General features: G+C 38.8%; 1 protein-coding gene across 13 annotated transcripts in view; it reads right to left on the reverse strand.

The window, feature by feature from the left end:
* Window positions 1-26,190, reverse strand: part of THRB (thyroid hormone receptor beta) — a 377,579-nt gene that overhangs the window by 195,817 nt on the left and 155,572 nt on the right. For 12 of the 13 annotated variants that reach the window (XM_078072380.1, XM_078072375.1, XM_078072368.1 and 9 more), the window contains exon 2: window positions 16,050-16,121. The exons of the other annotated variant lie outside the window; for it this stretch is intronic. The gene's annotated coding sequence lies outside the window, so the exon portion shown is untranslated. The remainder of the gene's footprint in view (window positions 1-16,049; window positions 16,122-26,190) is intronic. 13 annotated transcript variants of the gene reach the window in all.

Consider the following 26,190-nt stretch of genomic DNA (forward strand, 5'->3'; position numbering starts at 1 on the left):
CCTGTGGCACAACTCCTGGTGGATGTTTGGGGCTTCGGGGCTGGGTGAATAAAAAGTTCAGCCAAACTCACTATCGTGGAATTTTTGCAACAGGGACCTTTCCCCAGTTATAAACCTTGAATCAACTCATCACCTTGGGGTTACACTGTGTGAAAGTTACTTCATAAAAATAAAGCTATGAAAATTATTTTTTTCAGAATAAAGTCAAAACTCTTTGAAGAGTGTAAGCATACGAAGGCCAGAAACAGGGAAATAAAGTCGTTCTCTAAAGTCTTTTTGCAAAGCTTTTCCAAAATGTGAGATAAGCCAAGGATGATCAGCTTTCAAATCCTTAAAATCTTACTATGTCTGCCATACCTGTCCAACCAAAGGGAAATCGATGCCCCAGGAAGATGTATTTTCTCTTTATTACCAAACGGGGCTTTGGCCCCAAACGCACGCTGTACCTGACCACTCAAGGTGGGGACCTGGGGAATGCTCATTACTCTTTAGCATTTCTCAGCTGGGGTGTGACAGCATTTGGGGTTAGTTGTTGGAATATTTTGGATATTGCATTATGTAAAATATAATATTAAAATAAATCTCACCTGTTGTTTTATTTTTTAATGCTGTTGCCAGAATATTTAAAATTACATATGTGACTTGCATTTGTGGCTCACCCTATATTTTCAGAGGACGATACTGGGTTACAGTATAAGGGCAGGAAAAATAAAATAGAACTCAGAAGTCCATGAGAAATTACAACTACACATAATGTATGAATAATATATTCATATTTCATATGTATTTCATACATTCATGAAGCATATTATCAAGCAAGGTGCTAGAGAGGAATTTGCAGAAAAAAATAAACTTTGGTGAAATACTGACATCCAGAGAAACAATGATGTAAGTGTAAATTTCACACTGTCTTTTTAATCACTTTGCCAGAAAAATAAACCAGTATTAGAAGCTTGAACACTTTTTATCTCTTCAAATTAAAACCACAGTTTCCATAGGTTGAGACAGGATTTTTAAGCTCCTGGGAAAAGTAGGTAAGTGTGCTAAGTGTCATTTTTGTTGTTGTTGTTGTTGTTGTTAATCTAATCTACATGCATCAAATAACAGAGTTTATTGTATTATTTGCCTTGGGCCAGGTCCAGCTTCCACCTCTGTCTTCTGACCCCTCCTAGAGGTAATTAGCGTGTATAGAGTCTTTCAGCAACTCTTGAAGCTCCTTTCTTTGCCTGGAGTTTCAGGAAGGCAGTTTTCCACTTTGGGTCTTCAGATTTTGGGGGTATCAGAATCTCTCCTCTGCTTTTCGAGCTGAAAGCTAATTCCTTAAGGGTATAGCTGTCCAGGTGCAAAAAATATTACTGTAATTTTTTTTCTTTTTCTCTTCTACTGTTATTATCAAGTTTTGACTCATCTAGAACCTTCTACCAAAAGACATGTATTTCCTGTGATAGGAGTTTGATCTTCTGTGCTGAACAATATGTCGGTGTAATCTCATGTTCTTACATAGTCCTGCACCTAATCAATTACAGAAAAGAGTTAAGCTGTTAGTGCCACCCCATCTTCCTACTGTCCCAGCACATTTTGCAACTCAGACTGTGTGCTGATGAATGGGTCGTTCTCAGGTTGGCAGACATATGGAAATCATAGGTGAAGTTACCCATAAGTGCATTTTTCTCATGAGCACTGCATTCATGCTCACTCATCTCCCATTCGCTCCACTTCCTGTTCCCCCTCAGAACATTAAAAGGTAGTCCTATTGGTGTCCAAGATTTTCATACAATCATGCCATTGATTTTAATGAGCGTTAAGAGGCCTGCAGATAAAGTTACCAACTTTTTTCCTCCACAAGTTGACTTATTTCAACAAACTCAGGCCTCAGGCAACCACAGTTCCTAAGCATATTTTTTTGGATCCTGCATCTCTACCCTTTAAAATGGCAACTGCTTCCCTAGCCAAGACAGGAGCCTTAAAGGTTCTGTGTTGTTTTCAGATGTCCTTAGGGTGGTAACAACAGCATCATACAATGCGGCTAGCCATGCGGCACGCAAGAGTACTGAGTATAGACAGCCTTCTCCCAGTTTACTGTGCGTAAGAATCCTCTGGGGATCTTGTTAAAAAGTGCAGGTTCTGATTTGCTAGATCTAAAGAAAGCTCTGAGGTTTTCTTTCTTTCTTTCTTTCTTTCTTTCTTTCTTTCTTTCTTTCTTTTTCTTTCTTTCAAGATTTATTCACTTGAGAGAGCGTACACAGGAGCATGAGTGGGGGGTGGGGCAGAGGGACTGAGGCAAAGGGAAAGAGAGTATCTCAAGTAGACTCCCAGCTGAGCTTGGAGCCTGACGATGTGGGGCTTGATCCCAGGACCCAGGAGATCATGACCTGAGCAGAAAACAAGAGTCAGATGCTTAACCGCCTGAACTACCCAGGGCCCCTGAGATTCTGCATTTCTAACAGGCTCCCAGGTGGAGCCAAGGCCTCTGACCCTAAAGCATACTTTGAGTAGAAAGGAGATCATCTCTAGGAAATCTTCCATCTATAGGATTCTATAATTCTGTGTTCCAGAAACCAATAGCTGACATAAGCAGGGGCAGATTCTCCTTAGGACTTGTGCTAGAATACTCCAGAAGTCATACTACCAGTTTTAGAAATTTATCTAGATAGGAGGATTTAGAAATTAAGTCTGGGAGTCTATCGCCAAATCATTTTAGAATCTTGCAGTGGATCAAAGTTACTATCTATTAGTTCTTTCAAATGTGGATTCAGCTATTTTGTTCCTAGAATATCTCTACAAATGAGCCCCTTTACACCCCAGCTGGATCTCTGATTATGCTGGATGCAAAACACATCTAAGTTTATCCAGTAACTAGTTACATAAAGCAGCTATCTTGAAGCGTTATGCAAAGAAGAATTTTGCTAAATAAATATTTGCTACTCAATTTATCTATTCTGTAAACACAAATCCTACAGTGTAAGGTTTGCTTAAAGTGGAACATATCTCTCTCATTCCATATCTGATAAGAATGAAAAAAAACAATTTATATTCATAGCAAACACAAAAACTCGCAGATGCTTCCATCACATCAATTGTTTATCAATTCCAAGTAAATATGTATACCACCCTGTCTTCGATGCTGATATTCAGCTCCTTTGTGTAGGTAAATTCTAAAAGAATGATGGAAGTGAAAATGAAACTTATATGCAATCTTTTTAATGTATGATTTTGCTGCTTCTCTTGACTCTAGGCAGATGATGTTTCGCCATATGAGTTGAGTGCTCTGCACATATCATATGCCAAATACTGTGCCAGGTGCTGGCAGGTGATGGGAGGGTGGTAAGGGGTGAGAAGACAAATAATTCCAGTCTCACCCCAGCCAGGCTCAACTGAGTGGGGGAAGATAGGCACCTGGCTAAGTATTTACAACATAATATGCCTATAATAGCTGAAGCTAACAATTATATGGCTCTTTTATCTGTCAAACACTCACTGTTCTAAGCATTTTACATATATTAATTCATTTAATCTTCATAGCAATCCTATGAGGTATTATCTCCATTTTATGGCTGCAAAAACAGGCAAAGGCAAGTTAAATGGTTTCCTCAGAGTCACACAGAAATACGTGGCAAACTAGGATTTGAACCTGGAAGATCTATTCTGGAGCCACTTTGCCACTCGAAGTGTGGTCCGTTGACCAGCACCGCGGGCATCACCCAGGAGCTCTGTTAGGTATATGGGATCTCAGACCCTACCCTAGACCTCTTGATTCTGAATCAGCATTTTAACAAGACTTCTAGGTGAGTGTAGATTATTAAAACTTGAGATGCACTACTCTGAACTGTCATAATATGCAACTTCTGGTAAGAGTCCAACCTCTACGTCAACCTTCCACCTTGGCCTGAAAGACTCATTCTGCAGGATTTCTACAATCCCCCAGACACCTCAAACACCATTCCCATGGGCACCAGACCTGCCTCAGTTTCACCCCATGTTGATCTGAGTTAAAAGTAGGTTCTTTCTACAGCAGACCAACTAGCACCAAACATTTCAGCTTCTTCACTGAGGATCTAAGGAGTCACAGAGAGGAGTCACTTCACTGAATGTAAAGCCTTCTGTCATCTCTCTCTCCCCAGCCCCCCTTCCCACGTTCCTCCCCTTTGTGGAGTAATGGTCCAAACCTCCCCCTGTCTCCAGCAAAACAGTTCTACTTCCATCCAGATCCCTTGGAGATTTATCGTTCTACCTCCAAACACACTAGTCAGGGCATTTTCCCAAATAAACACAGTTCCTTCTCTAGAGGAATTCTGTGGCTTCTTGTTACTGGGTATCATTTGCCCATCTTTTTACAGTTAATTCTGTTATAACCTCTATTTTATTGTGAAATACACATACAGAAAACTGTACACATATTAAATTTTACTTTCAACTTCTCTATTTTTTTTTAAATTTTTTTTGAGAGAGAGAGTGAGAGCATGTGCATACTAGCAGGTGGTGGGGTCTTGGGTGGGGGCAGAGAGAGAGGAAGAGAGAATCTTAGGCAAGTTCCACATCCAGTGGGGATCCCAATGTGGAGCTTAGTCTCATGACCCTGAGATCATGACCTGAGCCGAAATGAAGAGTTGGACGCTTAACTGACTGAGCTCCCTAGGTTCCCTCAACTTCTATTCTCTTTAAATTTTCATGGAAAAAAACTCTGCTCTCCATTAACACCATATTAAATAAAAGTATGAACCATGTAATTTAGTAAAATGACCATAATTAGTAGCTCACAGATCCAAGATACAAATGAACTAAGGCCACTCTTGGACTAGAAAGCTCAAGGTCTACATATCTTGTTGGTTGCTAACTGGGATACACTGGATTGTCCGTCTCTTAATCCCGATTACCAGGAAATCAGGGAGGTAAATGCTCTTAGAATAAGCATATTCCAATGCTGTGTCTATCTTGCTGAAAAAAATATATATATTACATTATTTTTGATTAAAACTGTAAAATATGTATGAGAATATTTTAGATTAAGCAGGAGCATCTAGAGAAGGTGAATAAAATGGACGATTGCAGCAAGCTCCTAGTTAGTCACGGTCTGTCTTTTCAGACTATAGATTAAACTCCCACTTCCTATGTCTGGCGGTCTGTCTTTGATCCTCTACAAGGCAGTAAGAAAAAGCAGTAAAAGAGAAAGAAGCCAAATATATAGTTTAACAGATGAATTCTGTTATTTATTAATTACTCCCATAAAAGGTTTCCTGTGAAAAAAAGGTTATACTAATTCCTAAAAGGTGGTCTCCAGATAATGTGAGAGGAGCGGCTCCCTCTGATACATTGATAACTAATGGTTGTCACGATACCTGCCATACTAGATGCTTCTCTCAAAGGAAGAAAACAACACTGAAAGAAGTGACTGGGCCATCCTCGATTCATAATAGCAAAAGAGTAGAGAGCACGCTTCCTACTGCCTTATGATGATCAGTCTAAGTATAACCATCCCTGCTAGATCTTCCTCATTGATGCATTTCAACTTCAAGCTATGTTAGTGTATCAAATGTTTAAAGTAGAAATAAAACCCTGTTTAGATGTATATCAAACCATAAGACAGCAATTGTCTAGTAATGAAACCACCCGTTGCCTACAACAACAGCCACAATGAAAACACAGAACAAAAACACACAACAACTGCTGAATGATGGAAATAGGTTTTAGGACTAGTGACCACCCTCTTCCTTTCTCCTCTTCTATAAACATCAGATCCTGCTTATTCATTTAGGCCTAATTCAAATTCTGCAGTAAAGGCAGTAAAGGCTTCATAGGTCACTGCAACCACCATTATCTCTTTCTCATAATATCTTGACTATGGAGTCTGCCCCATTCATTTTGCCAAAAACATAAATAATAATGAATAACTAAGATTATTGTTTACCTCCACCTGCATATGTATCTCGACTCCCCAGTTAATTTTATGTTTCTTTGGGGAATATAATTGGTTGTGTTTTTTGTGCCTCCCACTGGTAATAGCCTGGTGTTTTGCATAGAGAAAAGCTTAATAAATATTTGACAACACTTTGCCCAAAGGGTGCTAGTAACTAGCTGTTCCATCTATTATTAATAAAAAGCACAATCCAAAACCAGAAATTATCGTGCATTGGTATGAGCTCACATTTCAAGAAAAAGCTGTCTAATCAATGTGGTCTTCTTAAATGGTTGCCATTGAGGATATTCATGAAATAAGTAAACACAACACAGAAAACAACAGTTGCAAAAACTTGTGTTTAAACTAGGTAATTTGTCCATTTTGTGAAAGAGATGAACATTTTCTGATAAATTATTTTCTTCATCCAAGTGAAAGCTAAAGAAAGCCCTTCCCCATCTCCTACTTCTAACAAATGTATTTAGGAATTCAGAAATTTGAGTTTTACTTCTAGTTCAACCAAATACTAGCTATAAAACTGCTGGCAAGTTCTAGTGGCAAAAGTTTAAAACGTTCACCAGTAGATAATGGAACATTCTAGGTTCCAGTGAATTTTTCTAGCTTCTAATCAGACATGAATTTAGTATAGGATTTTAAAAAAGTAGACTATAAACTAATGTCAGAGAGATGAAGCAGTTTAAAAAAATGAGGTGAAATTGATAGTTCTGGGGGAAAATACCTAGTTAACTAGAGCCTCATCTCACACTATACACTCTAGTGAATCCCAGATGTTTTAAAGAGTAATTCTTTAAGGAAATTTAAAAAATTCAAGAAAATACAGCTAAATATGTAATTGATCTTTACATGGGGAAAATATTTAAGTGTGAAAATAATGGAAGAGATTGCAAAGGAAAGACTAATAAATTTATATGAATTAAATTTTGAAATTCTACAACAATAGATACAAATATAAAAGGAATTAATACTCATTAAGCAAATATTTAATAAGCATCTGCTATGTGTCAGGCATTTTTCTAGGTGTTTGGGAGATTATGCATATATATATAAACAAAACAGACAAAGGTTTGGATGTCTTTGCTGTTAAGGTGGCTATTGTAGTGTATAAAGACTGACAATAAAATAAATAATTCCCATTGTATGGGAAAAGGTGGAAAATGCTATGGGAAAAAAGAAAGTAGAGCCAAGGAGGGGGTGATCAAAGTGCCAAGGGCTGTGCTTGTTGGGTGCTTGAAGTTTTAAATGTGGTGGTCAGAGTAGACCTCAAGAGTGATACCATTCAAATAAACATACGCAATAGGTACCCTTACCGGCTACCCTGAGGAATACTTGAGGGTGTTCTAGGCAGAGAGAAAGAGTAATGTGCCAGAGCAGAGACAAATGAGAAATTGGAAAAACCTATTTGTAATGCATGAGATTGGCAGAGATAAAATCCTTAATTGAGAAAAAAAGTTCTTAAAAATCAGCTTTAAAAAATCAATGTCCTGTAGAAAATAGACAAATCACATGAACAGATAATCTTTGGATAAAAGTCAATAAAAAGTGAAATCTTTCCAACCTCATAAGTAATCAAGTAACCTCAAAGCAACCTCACTATTGGGATATCCAGTTTCTGAAGATTAAATCATGTTGGTGAAGATGTGATGAGATTCTCTTCTATAATGCTAATGGAAGCACGAAATGATACAACCTTTTGTAAAATAATCTGGTTTATATTTATCAACAACCTTTATTCTAGAAATATCTCTTATGGAAATCATCAGATATTAAGACAAAATTTATGCATATTTACTACATCATTGTTTATAATGATATATAAATGATTAATACCTAGATACCAAACTGAAGTTTCCAGCCTAGGATGTATCTGTGAGAATTTGATGCCTCCGTATGAATGTTTCATAAACACCTCCAACTTCACATGTCCCAATCAAAGTCATCTTCTCCAGCCCCGACTCCAGCCCCCAAATCTCCTCCTCGTCTTGTCTTTCTTAGTTCAGTGAATGGTTCCAATGGACTTCCATTGCATAAGACACAAACCCAAGACCCATCCTTGATGACTTCTCCCTTGCTTCCTGAATTCTATCACTCCCATGTTTTGTCAATTCTGCTTTTGTAATATTTCTTGAACCCATCCCATCCTCTTCATTCCCAGCAGAACTGCCTTAGTTCAGCTCTCATCATTTTCCACCTGGGCTAATTAATAGCTTCTTACGTGGCCCATAGTGGCCAAGTTCACTTCCATGCCATCTGTCACACCCTTGCCATAGGACTCTTTCTGAATATTAAACTAGATCAAATCACTACCTTGTTTAATTTTTTAAAAATGGTTCTCTACTGCTGTCAGATTAAAATCCAAATACCTTAAACAGACTTCTGTGACCTACCACCTGATCATCAGCTCTCTTGCTCCATCAGCCTGAATTCTTCACTCCATCTGTAATAATCATCTTACAAATTACATATCATGCCCCTTTGTCTTTTCATATTCTTTCTTCTGCCTGGCCCCCTACTCTTATTTTTCCTCAGACAACTTCTCTTCACTTTTCCAGACTCAACTGACATGACGTGAAATCTCTGCTTTTTGTTTTGATCAGTCTAAGTTAATATATCTCAAAGTTAAGTGTGCATCAGAATCCTCTGGAGGGCTTGTTAAAGTTTCCTGGGTTCCACCTCCAGAGTTTCCAATTTAGTAGGTCTGGGGTAGAGCCTGAGAATCTGCATTTTAACAAGTTCCCAGATGATGTAGATGCTGTGGTGCAGGGGCCCCACTTTGAGAACCACTTGTCTAGAGAATTCTTCATCAAGGCAAGTAGAGTTTGATTGACTGCTCATTTTTTCATTCATTAAACAAGTGTTTGCTATGTGAGTATGTGTCTATTCTGCATTTGGACTAGGCAGGGTATTCTGCATAGAGGTATAACGATGGTCTCTCTCCAGTAGGAAGAAGGCAGGACTGACTCATACAATTGTGCAGGTTGGGCATTGTGTAAATGGTGCTCACTGGATTATTACAGCTCAGCCAGAGGTAACAGTTCTGGAAGTCAGAGAAACAAACCAGTGGTTTACACAACAGTGTAACACATACCATGATACAAATATGCACAATGTTCTTTGAGACATGAGCAGAGCCTTCAAACCCAGATATGAATTGGGAACAAGGAGAAGACAAGGTTTCCTAGAGACTGTGATACCACTGTTGGGTCTGGAAAGGTGAAGAGGAGTGATTTGGGAAAAGAGTAGAGGGGGGCAGGGAGAAGTCGCATGTGCAAAGACACAGAAGGATGATATGTGATTGTAAGTAGATTGTTAGGATGGAGTAAAGAATATGGAGGGCTCCAATCACTTTGTCTATGTGAAGGGCATTTGCTCAAATATTTTTTAAATTATGAAATACTGCACACATCAAAAGGTATATAAAACAATATTATAGACACCCATTCAGATTTGCTCTATTTGCTTTATCTCTCTCTTTATAAGAAATGAAACATAACAAAACACTAATGACCTATCTCCCTCTCTTTCCTCTCCCTCCCTTGTCTTGCCAAGGTAGCCACGAATTTACAGTTGGTGTGAATTGTTCCCATGTGTATTTTTATATTTTTACTATGTAAATATATAGGCATTTACTTTTGATTTTTATTAAAATTTTTTTTAAAAGATTGATGTATGTATTTAAGTAATCTCTACACCCAGTGTGGGGTTTGAACTCATGACCCCGAGATCAAGAGTGGCATGCTTCACTGACTGAGCCGGCCAGGCACCGTGGCATTTACTTTCTAATGAGAGACGTTTTCCAGGATGTGACAGCAGAAATTACAACTTTTGCCTCAGCAGGATCCCTGAGAAGACAGCTAGAGTAGCAGGCAGCCCGAGCCCGACCAAACCTGCCCCTCTGCAACATGTGGTGGGTAAAACAGGGTGCACCTTATTAGCTTTACAAAGTGCGATCAAAGGGGGTTAAAATCAGAAAATCAAGTTACGCTTATTCAATGGTAGATGATTCTACAAGCTAAAATGAAAAAATTATTTTTGTTTTGCAGCCAAAGATGTCTAACACACAGGATTAAGAGAGTTGTACTGAGAAACTTGGTCATTTTTGCTCAGCCCTGTTGATTACACACACGAGGGATGTGTGCATTTGTGAGTATATCACGCACCATGCATGCAATGGAGTTCCCAAAAAGCTATGCCAGGAGGCTCTGGTTCCAACCTACCAGCAACACAGATGTGCTTTGATTTTGTCATCTACAAAATGGCAAGACATTACCCGCTGTGCTCTGGTTTAACAAAAGGGATGTGATGACGACCTGGAGGTTAAGTTCTTCCTCATTTGGGAGCTCATAATGAAAAGTCTATGAAAATATAGTTACCAAAGTTAGATTCTATTCCTCATAAAATTAAGGAAAGAAGGAAGTTGGGGTGGGAGATGGGGGGAGGGAGGCGAGAAGGAAGAAAGAAGAGTTGAAATAAAAACTGGTTTCTATCCCCATTCTGACTTTCCTACTTTCTCTAGCTTGGCTTCTTATGATAACTTCTTAGTTATCTTTACAGTTCCCTTTCCTCTCATTCCTTTTAAAACCTATTATTTAGTCCCTTTTATTTTTCCTTTTTCTTTTTTTAGGGATGCCAAAATTTGAAGATCACTGCTTTGGTGTTATGGAGCCCTAGAAAAGTTTTATGTTTGTGTTGTATGTGTGCATACATGTATTTATTTATGTATGCATGCATGTATTATGTATGCATTGCCAAGAGGATGCATCATAAATTCCCAGCCAATATTCTGTATAGACAAATACCATGTAACTTTTTTGTTTACCCAGATCCTGTTTCCTAGAAGTTTAGCTAAATGTCTTTCCTGAGTTGCCATTCCTTTATATGCATATGAATATACATAACATAAATAATGTATTTATATACATATACACAGCCCACACACGTGTGTGTGTGTGTGTGTGTGTGTGTGTGTGTGTGTGTGTTTGCTGAGACACCATTTTGAACTACACAATTAATGAATATATTCTCTTTGGTCAATTCATTCTTCATAAATTCTATCACATCCATCTCTTCTTTCCTGTCCCTAATACAACCTCACTAATAAGAAGCTTATCACCACAGACTGAAGTCCTTGAAGCCATTTTTTTTGGGGCAGGAGGGCAGAGGGAGTGGGAGAGAGAGAATCTTAAACAGGCTCCACTCTGGGCTGATGTGGGGCTTGATCTCATGACCCTGAGATCATGACCTGAGCCCAAATCAAGAGTCAGACACTCAACAAACTGAGCCACCCAGACACCCCTCGAAGCTACTTTTTATTGCTCCCCCTTTTATTCATCATTCAGTTGGCTACAAGATCATTTCCTCTAAAGAACCACCCTGATCATTCCTCTCCAGAAGTAAAAAGCTTCTCATACTTGCCTAACTGTGACTAGGTCTGCCAGGTGCCTCCATGATATTCTTTTATAACCAAATTTCATTTTACTTCTGGATAGCAAAGTACCCAACTACATTTTCCAGATTCTTTTACAACTAGGAATTGGTAGAATGTAGGTAAAAGTTGTGGGGTGGGAATTCTGGTAACGCCTCCTAAAGAGGAAAAACATAGCTGTCGATGGGTGCCTTTCACTTTCCTCTTCCCATCTTTCCTGCTGCCTGAAATTTATACGTGAGGGCTAGAGCTCCAGCAGCCATCTTGAACCAAGAGGTAACCTTAAGGATAAAGTCGTGTGTAAAGAATAGAAATACAGAAAGATAGAAGGTGCCTGAGTCCCTGATGATTGTAGAACTACCCCCTGTTGCTGTGGAGAGAAAAATACTTTTGAGCATTTGTCACTATTATTTATGGTTTTCTGTTATGGGCAGGCCCCAAGTAGTAGCTTATTCTCTCCACTAATGGAGCTATTTCTCCAATCCAGTCAATGTAATATTTTGATTAGTTTTGAGCCATTGCTTCTCTTCTTAAGACAGGGCTTACAGATAAAAAGACCTAAGTTCAAGTCCAGCCCTGCCACTGTGACAATTATGTCTTTAGGCATTGCTTCTGTTCATTTTGCCCTCAATTTTCTTGTCTGGGAACCATTAATATTGCACATTAAAGTGTTTGTTACTTTTCTTTCATTCTGTTTTTCAGTTATTATCCCAATGGCACCAATAGGAAAAATAGTTGAGGAAGGAAAGGGGGATAAAACTCAAATCAGGATATTGTCCCCGTTAACAGTCCTTATAAGCAGCTGAATAGATGAAAGTTTCAGATTGCTGATTTTTAGTAGTCAATGGGAGAAACTATCAATAGATTGGACTTCAATTATTGACATTTTACCCTCATTCTCATGAATAACTAGAATCTGACTACACACATGTTGCATTGTCTTAAGACCACTTGAATGCATACATACATGCATGCATACATTTTAAGAATGTAGGCTCCAAGAGAATTCACTTTCCCCAAATCACTGGGATGGAGGAGACACACAATTTCTGTCTTCCATTTTCCATTTAGAAAAGTTGACTCTTAATGATGTGAAGAAACGGTTCCTTTAAAATGGGCATAAGATTGCAAAAAAAAGCACATTCTGCCCAAACTCTTAGATCGTGTAATTTCATTTTTGCTCTTATGCACATTAAACTAAATTGGTTAAATAAAAACCTTGCTCAATTAAATTTGATTCGATTAGGAAATTTATGCATGCAAAGCATGGAATGTGTTGGTTAAAATAGGTTCTGGTTATTTAAAATGTTATTTTCTATGGATGGTTCATTTTTGCCATGGCGTCATTAGTGAACTAAATTTTTGTTAATGTGGATCAATCTTGGGAGTTAAATAGGCCTTGGCCCTTTGTTGGGAAATCACTCAAGTAGTAGAGAGTTTGTCTGCATAGTCTCAAAGGCTGGAACATTTGAGCATCTTCAAATCCTTCCTGCTCCAGCTCCACATGACCCTCTCTTACCTTTCCTAACACTGCCATCATTTCCTTTTCAAAAACATTTTCTGGGGCATCTGGGTGGCTCAGTCAGTTAAAAGTTGGGCTCTTGACTTTGGTTCAGGTCATGATCTCAGGGTCCTGAGATCGAACTCCACATCAGGTTCCAGAAGCTCCTCTGCTCCTCTCCCTCGGCTCCTCCCTCCCCCCAAAAAGCTTCCTCTGACTGACTATAAGACAAATACCATATGATTTCACTCATATGTGGAATTTTTAAAAAAGATTTTTATTTATTATGTATGTATGTATGTATGTATGTATGTATGTATGTATTATGATGGGGGTGTGTGTGGGATGGGGCAGAGGAAGAGGGAGAAGCAGGGAGTCTGACACGGGGCTCCATCCAGGATTCTGGGATCATGTTCTGAGCTGAAGGCAGCCGACCAACTGACTAAGGCCCCCAGGCTCTCCCATATGTGGAATTTAAGAAACAAAATAGATGAACATAGGGGAAGGGAAGGAAAATAAAATAAAATGAAAACAGAGAGGGAGGCAAACCATAAGAGACTCTTAACTATAGGAAACAAACTGACAGTTGCTGGAGGGGCGGGGGTGGGGGGATGGGGTAACTGGGTGATGAGCATCAAGGAGGGCACTTGATGTAATGAGCACTGGGTGTTGTATGTAACTGTTGAATCACTAAATTCTACCTCTGAAATTAATAATACAGTATATGTTAACTAATTGGAATTTAAATTAAAATTTTTTAAACCATTAAAAATAAACACTAAAAAACAAAACATTTTCCTTCCTTCTGCCCACTTAAGGTTCTCATCAGGCTCTAAATGCAGATTTGGCTGCTGGGTCCCATCTGGCCTGGTCTATGTCCTTAGTTGCACTTCAACCCAAACAATTACCTTTCGTGTTACTGCAGGACTTCTAAAACACACAAATAGAAAAATTTAAGTAGGGTTGGCTCAAAGTATTTCAGGGAAAAGAAAGTATTTTTTTAAGGGTCAAAGTGCCTATTGCAAAGGTATAGGCACAAAGCCCATCATGTGAGAGTACTTGACACATGCCCAAAGCAGAAAGACCGAACCCAGAGTAGCCCTATTCTACAGGTGTCTCTTGAGCCCTGAATCCCAATCTCTGTCACCAGAAGTTCCACTCCGCTAAGATACGGGGGAGAGAATTTTGCATTTCATAGGTGATGGAAAAGCACTGAGATGAGGAAGCAAAGGATTAAAAAATTATGAAGGCTTTCTGGAGCATTATCACTAGTACATGCATAGTACATGTCAAAGCAATGCACGCATCTGGTACTCTGCTCAAGATTTCCACTCTGTGACTGCCCACATATCACCTTCTAGACACATCACAGGCTAGAAGATCCCAAAAGGTAGTCCGTGGCTCCACTGTCTGGTATTCTCTGAGAAATTTTTTTCCCCCAGCTTTGGTGATTATTGAACAAAGAAAGTTCTGGAAGAGGAGCATGTCTCCTATCTTCTAAAACTGCATAATGACCTTAGAGCCCACTCAATAAATAGTCCACAGAGCTTTAAGGAAGTTCATTAGTATTTTCAATATTTAAGGAAGCTCATCAGTATTTCTGTATTAAATGCCTAATTCATTTATCTGTTTGCCTTATTTTCCCTCTTTGTTTTTATTTTTTGATGGAGGCATAATTTATAGACAGTAAAAAGCACAGAAGAGTTTTGATAAATGCCATGTAGCCCACACTTCTATAAAGATATACATTTCTATCACCCCAGAAGATTACCTTATGCTCCTTCCCAGTCAATGTCCTCTTCTCCTCGAGGTAATCACTATTTCGATTGCTATCATCATAGATGAGTTTTGCCTTTTCTAGAGCTGTATGAAGATGGATTAATACAGTGTGTACTCTTTTGTGGCTTAGTGTCTAATGTCTCATGTTTGAAGCGTGTATAAAAATCACCTCTTAGTTTCCTTATCTGTAAGTGGCAGGGATCACCTTGTAAGAATGATGTGCCAGTATCCCTAGGAGTCGGGAGGTTTCCTGGGAATGGCGAGGGGGCCTGAGGAGTCACCTTGATTGGGGTGGGTGAAGAGAGGCTGAAGGGTGGGCTCTGCGGCAACCCTCCTCCCCTTCAAACAGAACAGCTGTACTTTTCCATGTCTTACAAATTGGGATTCCCTGGGAGATTTCATGTGGGAAAAGGGTTCTTTGTAAAAAAAAAAAAAAATGTTAGAGAACCGCAGGCCCAGGCGATCCTCACTGATACTTCTCCCTTGAACATTCTATAAATTGCAAATAGTGCTTTCTGATATGAGAGCTTTGACTGGCTCCCTTGAGGGAGGGCTGGGAGACAGAGGCAGCCAGACTGGGGGCCCCCAGGGAGGGCCTGGGCACTGAGCACTGTAATATTAGTAGTGGTTACCATCAGATAGCGCCACCCGGACTGAGGCGCCTAGACAATAAGCCAGAGGCCCTGGGCAAAGGGAGGCACAAAGACAGCATTCAGAAGACCCACTCTCACAGCTCAGGAGCATTTCTATAGACTTCACCAGACCCTGGCCCCGCGGAATGTCACCTGACAGCCAGAAAGCCATTTTTCACGGTTAGCTCTCAAACTGCTAAAAATAATAAACACAGAAAGGAAAGTGCTGACATAATCTTAACTGCAGAGACAAACTGAAACTGTTGTTATAATAATGTAAACAAACTGGGTTCCAAATTATAACCTAGCCTTCCAAACAGGCTGCTTGACATTACCAAACATCTGCGGACCAGCAGGAGCATTGAGAGCTTGTCTGGGAAGCAAGGGGATGTGCACTGCGCAGGTGCCGAGCCCTATCCCACGGGCTCTAACCCACCAATTAGCTACTCCTGACACTTTCTTTTAGCACCCAAGGAAAAGGCAGTTGGAGAGGGCTTCTAGATCTTTCTTGAGCACAACTTCCCCACATAACAAATGAAATACGGCTCCTCTCTCTCTTTGTCCGATTATTACTCTTCTCGCCCTAAATTAATTCTTGCAGACTTCCTTTTCTCCATTATGTTTTTCCAGCCCTTTTAATGTTTTATATTCCTCCTGAATACTTACAGAGGTCACAACTATGTTAAATAACAACAGCCACAATGCCACAAATTAGAAGGTAATTCCCCTAGTGCTAAAAAGTGACAATTAATCATAAAGATCACGAGTCTGCAAACAGCCAAGTCAAGCCTGACATCTGACCTTCTGATCCATTAAATCACGTGCAGAAGTTGGCACCCATGCAGGCCGGCCAATGGGAGGGAAACCGCAGATCTGGAAAAAAGGAAACACAAGAAGGTAAATAGAAGTGTTTTGTTTTTGTTTTTTTTTAAGTTCCCCAACATTTGTTTAATCTGCAACTGCTCTTCTATCTATGCTTAAATAGGGTCCGGTTTCAGAGTTGTCTCTGATTCTGAATAAATGCAAATTAGACTGAGATAAAACTCTCATTCCAAAGGGGAGATGGTTTCAGAGAAAGGAACTTGAGCACAGAAGTTTAATAACACATCATAGGCATAGGACAATGTTTGTGGATCCCAAAGACCTACTTTGCTGTGGACAAGACTCAGGAGCTTTGGATTGCCAGCCTGGGAAGATGGTTACAAGGCAAATGTAAATCTTAAACAGTTTAGAGATTTTGTGCTAACAAAGGTACGGCGGGCCTCAGAGCACGGTTCCCAGGATAGGTCTCAACCAATAGAATCAGCCATGCCTTGTGGTGAAATGACAGGAATTCATCAGGGGCTGTATCCGGGCTTGGAACTATGGAGCTGTCTAGATTGTGTTCAGTGTGATCATGCTGGGGATACTTCTCACACGTATAAACAGGTGAAGGAGACGGCCAAACAGACCGTGGCATCTAGTTGTTGAGCAGAAGATGGTTCGGAGAGTCTGTGTGAAGAATAAGCGAGAAGCTGCTTTTCAGTTAACTGTGGTCCCGCAATTTTTGTGGTTGTTGTGAGGAACTTAGAACTCAGAAAAACAGAGGTTAGTAGAGCAAATGTCTGCGTTCCTGCTGCCTCGAATAGACCATTGATAAATTTTGTCGTAGCTGCTTTTTTTTTTTTAATTAAAAAATAGAGAGCATAGGTATAATCTTGACAACCCCACTCTAAGGCCAGACCATGAATTTGTATTTTTCTAGTCCACTTTTTTTTTTTTTACATTTACGTACAATATGTGTATCCAGGACAATGAACGGTGTTTGTGCATTTCAAATTATCTCTGTGATACGAATCTCTGTACATGTATACCTACCATTCTCCATTTTTGACTCGACATTGTCTATGTGAGAGCTAACCATGTTGGTCTGTCACATTCGCTGTAGCTGCCACGTCGGATGAATATATGCTCAAGTCATTGTCTTTTCACTCAACACCCAACGTTTATAGCACCATAAAAGCACTTGTTATATCATTAAAGTGATTGTTGGGTGTGTGTGGGTGTGCATAAGCATGTGCAGATGTGTGAGTTTCCTCTGTGGTGGACTCTGAGCTCCTCAGGATGCTGTTGTGTCTTGTTTTCACTGTGGCTCTTTTACTCCATGACTCCAAGCAGAAGGGACGCTTGGTGTGTTAAAAGGCAAAACAGATTTGTTAAAAATTGATCGGCTTGTTATTCATTTTCCTCCCTCTTAAAACAACAGGACGGAAGACTTTGGGGTTGTATTTATCTGCTTTCATCAGTCTCTGTCCATTGCTCTTGTAATAGACTTTAAATCCTAAGCCATCAATATCACCTCACTGTTTGCTAGAACATCAGAAAATTGGATAGCACGAGGCTGAAGACCAAGACATTTTTAAGAAGTGTATTCTGAAAGCGTTCTCAAAGAATAAATGGACAAGCCCAGGAAGAAGCTAGTGTTTGTAACTGTCATTGTGGCTTTATGTGAATATAAGTAACTATACACCAGTATCCTTGACATTGATATTTAAAAATATCAGTGCCTTTTGTAGGAAAATACCATTTATTTTTTGAGGGTATAAGTCTGATTTAGATTTTAAAGAATATATGTGAACCTGACTCAGTGAAAACAACCTAAAGATTCTCACATCATGATTCATAATAATAAGCATTTTATACATAACCTTTATTAAGAACATTTTGTGGGCTGGGTTGTGCTAATCTTTTACCTAATTTCACTTAGTTTAATCCTCACAATGATCATATGACCATTTTTCAGATGAGGAGAGGAGAGGCACGGGAAGGTTTAACATTTTTGCCCAAAGTCAAACAGTGAAGAAGCAGCTAGCCAGGAATTTCACCCCGGTAGTAAGATATCATGAATTACTAAGAACAGGCCCAGGTTTTAAGATAAAACTGCAGAGAAGGAAATTGAAAAACAATGCGACTGAGGGTGCTTCCAAATTTTGCCATAATCCCTACAGAGAGTATCTCTTTCATCGTGTGCCTCAAACCAAGAACAAACCAAATTAGAGTACTCCAACTAGACAAATTCAAATGATTTCTCAGTGATGAAGGAAATTTAAAGTAGCAAGATCAAGCCCCAGACCTTTCCAACTTAAACATACCCATTTTTAATTCTTCTTCTCTTTAGAAAACTGGGGGCCATGAATTTGTTCATGGCTCAAAGGAGCCTGCCCAGTTGTTTACATGAGATTCAAAGCAAAAATGAGAATCACTCCCTGGGACAACTTTAGCCTAGAATGTGTGCTCTTTACACACTTTTAATTGGGACACAAATATATTAACAGTGTGGTTATTTTGTACTTTCAAAAGAATCTATTTTGTAACTGATTCATGTTTATATTTGGAATATATTTATTTCTAGGCATGAAACAGTTCATTTTGTTGAGCCATCTGACCTGAGGTGAAGTTGGCACGATTTCCCGTGACTGCTCCCAATTAATGCAAATTGAAGGTTAAAGGATAAATAAAGTTCCTTTAACTTGGTTTATTAATATGTTATTTATAAATGGCTCTTTACTTGGTCAATTTCTTTTTCAGTCAGTAACTATGTACAAATGAAACATTCCGAACAAACGAGCAAAAACACCATGTGTATTTTATTGCAAAGTTTTTGTTTTAAAAGGGTTAATATGGCAAAAAAAAAAAAATAATAATGTCATCCGTCTATTTATCCATCTCTTTAGTGTCAGTTCTGAAGTCTGAGACAGACTATTCTGCATTATGGCCTACATTCTTAACCCCTCCCTGTACCTACCTTTTTGTCATGTAACGTTGCACTGAAGAGTCTGAATCTAGTTTACTGTCCCCTTTGAGTCTGGTTTTGGCCATATGACTTGCTTTGGCCAGTGCAACATTACCAGGTATGCTGCTTGTAGCAGTCTGAAAAAGTTCTTGTTATGCTCATGTGTTTTCTCTTGCTTCCCTGTGATTGCCATGAGAAGATGCGTCAGCGAGCCTGTCACAGCTGAGAGACACCGAATGAAGTTGACTCATGTCAGCTGTCTCTGCCAAGGCTATCCTGGATCAGCCTAGACTAGTCAGGCCGTGTGAGTACGAGAGCCGAGGCAAGATGAGCAGAGCCACCTAGTTGACCTCCAGCTAACACACATGAAGGAGTGGGCGCAGCTGGAAGCTGAAGAACCACCCCGCCAACCCTGAGACTCTTAAACTTATAAACGCCAATTGTGTCTAACTATTGAGTTTTGAGGTAATTTGTTACTACCCCAAGTAACCCTATTCAATGCTACTGTGTACTAGATAACGGATACCGGACGTACGTCTGGTTCACTTAAAAAAAAAAAAAAAAAGATGCCCACCTTGAAGATGGTTTAAAATTAGGTAATAAAATTCAGCAAATATCCACCAAATGAGCTGTTATCACTCAGGGTTCAACCAGGAAATTATAAATTGGTCTAAGCATTTTTTTTTTTTTAAAGATTTTATTTATTTATTTGACAGAGAGCGAGAGCCCGCATAAGCAGGGGGGAGTGGGTTAGGCAAGCTCCCCACTGAGCAGGGAGCCTGATGCGGGGCCCGATCCCAGGACCCTAGGAGCTGAAGGCAGATGCCCAACTGACTGAGCCACCCAGGCGCCCTGGTCTAAGCATTTAAACAGAAGGACTACAATGTAGGAAATTCATCACGCAGGTGAAGGGAAAGATGTGAAGGCCAACGGGAGAATGAGGTGTGCAGGAACTGAATAATTGCAGGAAATCCTTGAGCTACAGGGCAAAAAAGAGTATCAATATTGGGGTCCTGGGGCCAAGGTCACCCAGCAGAAGCTCAAAGGGCCTCTCTAGTTGGAGCCGAAGCCCTAGAGGAGAGACACAGCCTTCATCTAAGATACTGTGTGAGGCAGGGCGTGTAGGGGAAGAAATACCCTGGCTTCTTTCTTCCTTCAGTCTTCCATTTTCCCTCCAGGGCTTTCCAGGGCTGGAACCCAAATGGAGGCCAACTGGACTCGGACCAGGCCAGCACAACCCTCTGGGGCAAGCCTCTCGTAATGCAAGGGATGGAGCTGAGGGCAAAGCGGAAATACATCACCACGATGTGCAAGACACTATACAAGGTGTTACTCAGTGCTGAGGGCTACATCGGCGGAATACTGAGAATCAGAAAGACTGGACTTGAAGGTTAGAAAGGGCCTGGCAGACAAAAAAGTGGGGGAGAGGATGTTCAGGTAGCAGAACTGTGGAGGCAAAGTGCGGGCAGTACTGGTGGAAACAGCACGTGTGCTGGTTCGGCGTAGAAGGCTGTGCATTTGGGAGGAGGAGGCAGGGGTGGGGAGGGGACGATGGGGCTACAAAAGTGAGAACTTGAAGGAGTCTGGATTCCAATCAGACTGGACTCCTGTTCTGAAGACAGCAGGAAATAAGATGATTCTGAGCAGAGAGTAACATGCGCGTTAGGAGCGTTACTCTGATAGAGATTGGAGGGACATAGATTGGAGAGAGACAACTAGACTAGGGGTTTTTAATTAAGTGCAGACCTCAGAGAATTCACAACCCTTCTGAACAAACTGGCAGGACTTTGTGTGAGCATTCAGTTTTCCGAGAGATGGTATGTAGCTTTCACATGGCTTTCAGCGGAGCCCATGACCCCTGATCCTATCAAAAATGGTAAGCACAGCAGCAGGGAAGCGATCTCGAAAGCTCCTATAAATACTTCTTTTAATGAAGATCAAAAATTTAACAGTAGCAGTGGTAATGGAAGGAGGAAACAGGCAAACATTTATGAGGCACTATCTAAACAAATAATCTACATGAATGTGAACAGAAATAAAATGAGAATGAGAGATGCCAAAGGGTTTAACTCTGGGCTAGATCTGTCTGCTGCTCCTTTCCCTCCGCATATAAAACAGAGAAAAGCAATCCATGCAACCGAGATACCATCCATGTTCATCACAGATATCACTAATCAAATGCAGCCTTTCCTTATTGCTGAGTCTAAACACCATCTCCAAATCTTTCTCAAATAGCACCCCAGGCAAACCACTGCCTTGTTCTTCAGAGCAACTATTTTTATTCATTGTATTGACTGTTCTTTAGTTTCATATGGATGAATTACCAATGAATGGATATATTTGGAAGAACATTTTACATACTGATATGATCTGTGTATATGTATTATATGCATATTTCCCACATTTGGGAAACTTACTTATATACAGTTGGGCCATTATCTAGATGTTACCCAAGTTCAAGAGTCTATTTAATGTTAACTTAAATCAATTAACACAGATTTAAATAAAGCTGAATGGGGGGGAACTTGGATCCACGAAAACTTATTTTATTATGAAATTATCATCATAAAATTTTGAAATTAGCACATTATTACCATCAATTACTAGTATCTTCACTGGTAAATTCTTAACCCCAATCACAGGCAAGTAGGTGTATAGTATTAGCATGAGCCATCCTCTTGTCAGTCTGGTGACCTTTGGTTTGGTATCTGAATGGCACTATGGTGGTTTTCTCACCTTGGGGTGTTTTCTAGCTGACATCTGCAAAGAGGTGTCGTTATCAGAGTTACTTTCCATATAGGACCATAATAAAGACAGATTCAGAAAAGCCAAATTTTTTTCTACTTGGAGTTTTTGTTTGTTTGTTTTGCTTTGTTTTTTAAAGGAGATAGAGGTTTATTGACTACACTGCAAGGGAACAGAAGGCAGGACAGCAAAGGAGAAACTGTCTGCCTCTTTTCTACTTGGAGTTTTGATCAGCAAGAAGATAATTACTATCCATGTCAATATGAAGACTTTCTCTGCTCACCTCAACCCCAAACCCCAAAGTCTGATCTGTTCAATTCCAAGCAACTTTTGGAAAATTGTCTATATACAAAAATATTCCTAGAAAAAAAAAAACCCATCTCTAAATGTAAAAAATTCCTGGCAGTAATTACTTGACCATGACCCACAATAAAAGGTATGTTTTAATCTGCAACACAAGTACATAAATATAGATGTGCGTGTATATATCTAACTAAAACAGAAGTCTTACAAAATAATATTCTTCTGTCTTGCACTTGGATATTTTCTATTCCTTTCAACTCTATCTTTTTCTATTCTGTTGTATATACTATTTCATTACAGAAAAGTTAGCAATGACCTGCTAAATTGATTTCATTACCCTCTAATAGGGCACAGCCCACAGTTTGAAAAACATTACTGTAGCAAAATGACTAAAGTACTCTAACTTTATTCACCGATGTAAACATATTCACAAAAGACCAATCCTGAGCAACCGCAGGGGAAAAAAAAATCTCTTGGCTCTCTCCCTGGCATCCTGGATGAAGCCAAGGTTTGCTGGGCCAACTTTTGTACTTCGCGGTTGACAATGACTGCAAACTGAAAGGCAGAGATCAAATCCTCACTCTCCTGCTCGACACATCTCTTCCGCTGGGTAATTTATACTGTGCAAGTATCAAGCTACTCAATTTTGCTGTCATTTACTGTTCTTTTTCCAACAGCAATGGAAACACAGGATCGGTTTACTGTTGTCTCTCTTTGGTAGAATTAGATTATTCTCCCTCCTGCCCCCTTAAACAAAGATGGCATTCATCACCCCAGAGAACCACCCCCGGAGGATCTCCAAACAAAGCATGGCAGGGAAGCCGCTACCCATGAAGGAGCAATAGCAGAAGCTGGGCATTGAGGCTGTCAGTCCAGATTCTATACCAGAATGAACTTGGTGATGATTCTTTCGATTGAGTGAACACAACTGTAATTGGAGCAACGTAATTAACAGTAATAACAAACAACAAAAGAGACCGTAAAAGGCTATATATCTCCAAATCCAGTGGTATCTACCAAAAGAAAGCTATTTATTCAAAATAATTAAACTCCATTTTTTCTAAAAGGAAAAAAATAAACAAATATACAAAATCATCACATCAGAGATCCTTTGGAGGCTTTCTTGCCTGTACTGTGGTATTGGAATTATTCTTTCTTACATGTGACTTCTTTGACATTCATTCACCTTGATATTCATCTGCTTACTGTGTACTCTCCCCCCACACCTTTACCCATTCAACTAGTAAAACATTAGTGAGTGCATTAAAAGCCTGACGTTTTTCATGTTCTTTTATTCAGTATTTCTACTTCTCAGAATTTATCTTAAATAAATGATTATGGCTATATACAAAGCTAAAATGACAAGGATGTTCATGTGGTATTATCTATAATAGCAAAAGACTCAAAGGATACAATTAATTGCCAGAAGATGTAATCTTTGGGTTGTTGGATTATTGGTGATTTAAATTTTATTCTGTATACCTACCTCTATTTTCCAAATTCTCCAAAATAAAAATAAAATAAAAGATTAAAAATAACACATCTGTGCTTAGTACTGAGACACTAGTGAACCTCCAGGTAGAAGATTTTCACCAGGCCAAAGGATGCACATATTTTATCATGCCCTGAGACACCCTCTAGTATCTACCTCACTTCCTCAATGGTAAAATGGGCCTGATAATAATACCCAATTCATAAAGTTGTGATGAAGAGTAAATTCAATAAATCAAGTACTAAAATATGTGAAGTGCTTAGAACTGTGTCTGGCACATATAAACATGATATATATTAGCTGTCATTGTTATTATTATACCGGCCCAAGAAAGTGGAAGACATTTTTTTTTTTTTAGTTCCATGCTGAACCCAATGCAAAGGCCCAGGAAAAGATGGGTTTGTCCCAAATGCCCTCAAACTTATGCTCTGCATTTGGAGAATCAAAATGCGGCATAGGGAAACTTTTGGTGGTAATGGATATGTTCATTTTATTGATTGTGGTGATGTTTTAACAGTGTATACATATGTCAAACTCTACCAAATTGTATATTTTATATACATTCAGTTTATTTTATATCAATCAGACCTCAATAAAGTTGTTTAAAAATGAAGACAAAATGAAGACTTTTTCAGATAAGCAATTCTAAGAGAATTTTCTACCAGCAGACCAACGTTAAAAAAAAAAAAATTAAAAAAAAATTAGGTAAAAGGACCAAAAAAAAAAAAAATCCAGATGGGAACTTGGAAATACAGGAAGGAACGATGAGCAATAAAAATGGCAAATGTGCAGCAAATCTAAATGAATATTAACTCTTTAGAACAATAATTGTAATTTCTTATCGTTTAAAAATGTATGTAAGATTGAACTATAAGCAATAATAACACAAAAGGTGGGAAGGGTAAATGGAATTAAAATGGTCTAAGTCCCTTACATTTTCTGGAAAGTAGTCAGTCACAGTTTATATTATACACCAATAAATTAATGATACAATTTGTAATTTTTAGTGGAAGCACTAAAAAAAAAGTAAAAGAATATATGACTAAGAAGTCAATTGAGACAAAGCACCTTATTAATTTAAAAAAAGGAAACAAAGGAGAGGAAAATAAACACTAAACAGCTGGGACAAATAAAAAAATCAAAGAGTAATATCATAGGTTATAACCCCAATATATCAGTACTTGCACGAAATACAAATAGACTAAACACTTCAAGTAATATACATGTACTAAATTGAAAAAAAAAGTCCCAGTTAAATGCTGCTTAAATGAGACACATTTTGGATATAAGAACACAACATTTGAAAGAGAAAAAGGATTGGAGAAATGCATATAAATTGTACTTATATCAGACACATAAACTTAATGATAAGAAATATTGCTAGAGATACAAAGGGATATTGCATAATGATAAAAAAAAATCAATCCATAGGAAGACATAACAATTTAAAATCTGAACACACCTGATAACAAAGTCTCAAAATATATAAAGCCAACATGGGTAAAACTAAAAAAAAAAAAAAAAAGTAAGCAGATCCACCATCAGAGTGGAAGATTTCAATGTACCTCTATCAGTAACTGGTAGAATGTTCTTTTTAAGATGAATTAGGATATAGATCTGGATAATGTGATTACTAAATTTGACTTAATCTATTTAGAACATTGTGACCAACAACTATAGAATACACAGAATGCACATTAAACATTTACCAAAATTTAGCATTTTCTGGGCAACAAATAAACCTGGAAAAATTTCAAAGATCAAAAATCATATCGAGTATGTTCTCTAACCACAGAGGAATTAAGCTAGAATTGATAATAAAACAATAACTAAAAAAATCACAAATGTTTGAAATTAATTAAGCTGTATACTTCTAATTACCTCATGGGTTAAGGTAAAGTACAGTGAAAATTAAACAATATTATGAACCAAAATGTGAAGAAAACATGACATATCAAAATATGTAAGCTGCTTGGGGCACCTGGGTGGCTCAGTTGGTTAAGTGACCAACTCTTGGTTTGGGCTCAGGTCATGATCTTGGGGTCCTGGGATTGAGCCCCCGTGTCAGGCTCTGTGCTCAGCAGGAAGTCTGCTTGTTCCTCTCCATCCCCCTCTGCCCCTCCCCCATCTTCTCGCTCCCTCTCTCTCTCTCTCTCTCTCTCTCTCTCGTGTGCACGCACACACACACACTCTCTCTCTAATAAATAGATAAATAAAATCTAAAAAAAAAAAAAATGTGTAAGCTGCAGCTAAAAGTGTCCTTGGAGGGAAATGCATATACTTAAATGCATCCATTAGAAATAAAGGAAGCCTGAAAATTAATGACTTATCTATCTCATTAAGTCATAAAGACAAAATACCAAATTAAAGTAGAAGGAAAAATAATAACTAGAAATTAATGATATGGAAAACAGAGATGTAATAGAGAAAATAACCCAAGCCAAAAATTTCTTCTTGAAAAATACTAACAAAACCCATGAGCCTGTAGCCAGGTTAATCGAGAAAAAAGAAGAGGAGGCAAAAAATTACAAATATGGAATAAAAAAGGGCTTCACTATAGATTTTAGACATTAAAAAGATAAGAGGATCTATGAATACCTTATGGCAATATTTGAAAATATTGATGAAAT

This window comes from Halichoerus grypus, chromosome 1, assembly GCF_964656455.1.
Source record: "Halichoerus grypus chromosome 1, mHalGry1.hap1.1, whole genome shotgun sequence".
In the NCBI taxonomy this organism is placed as follows: domain Eukaryota; kingdom Metazoa; phylum Chordata; class Mammalia; order Carnivora; family Phocidae; genus Halichoerus; species Halichoerus grypus.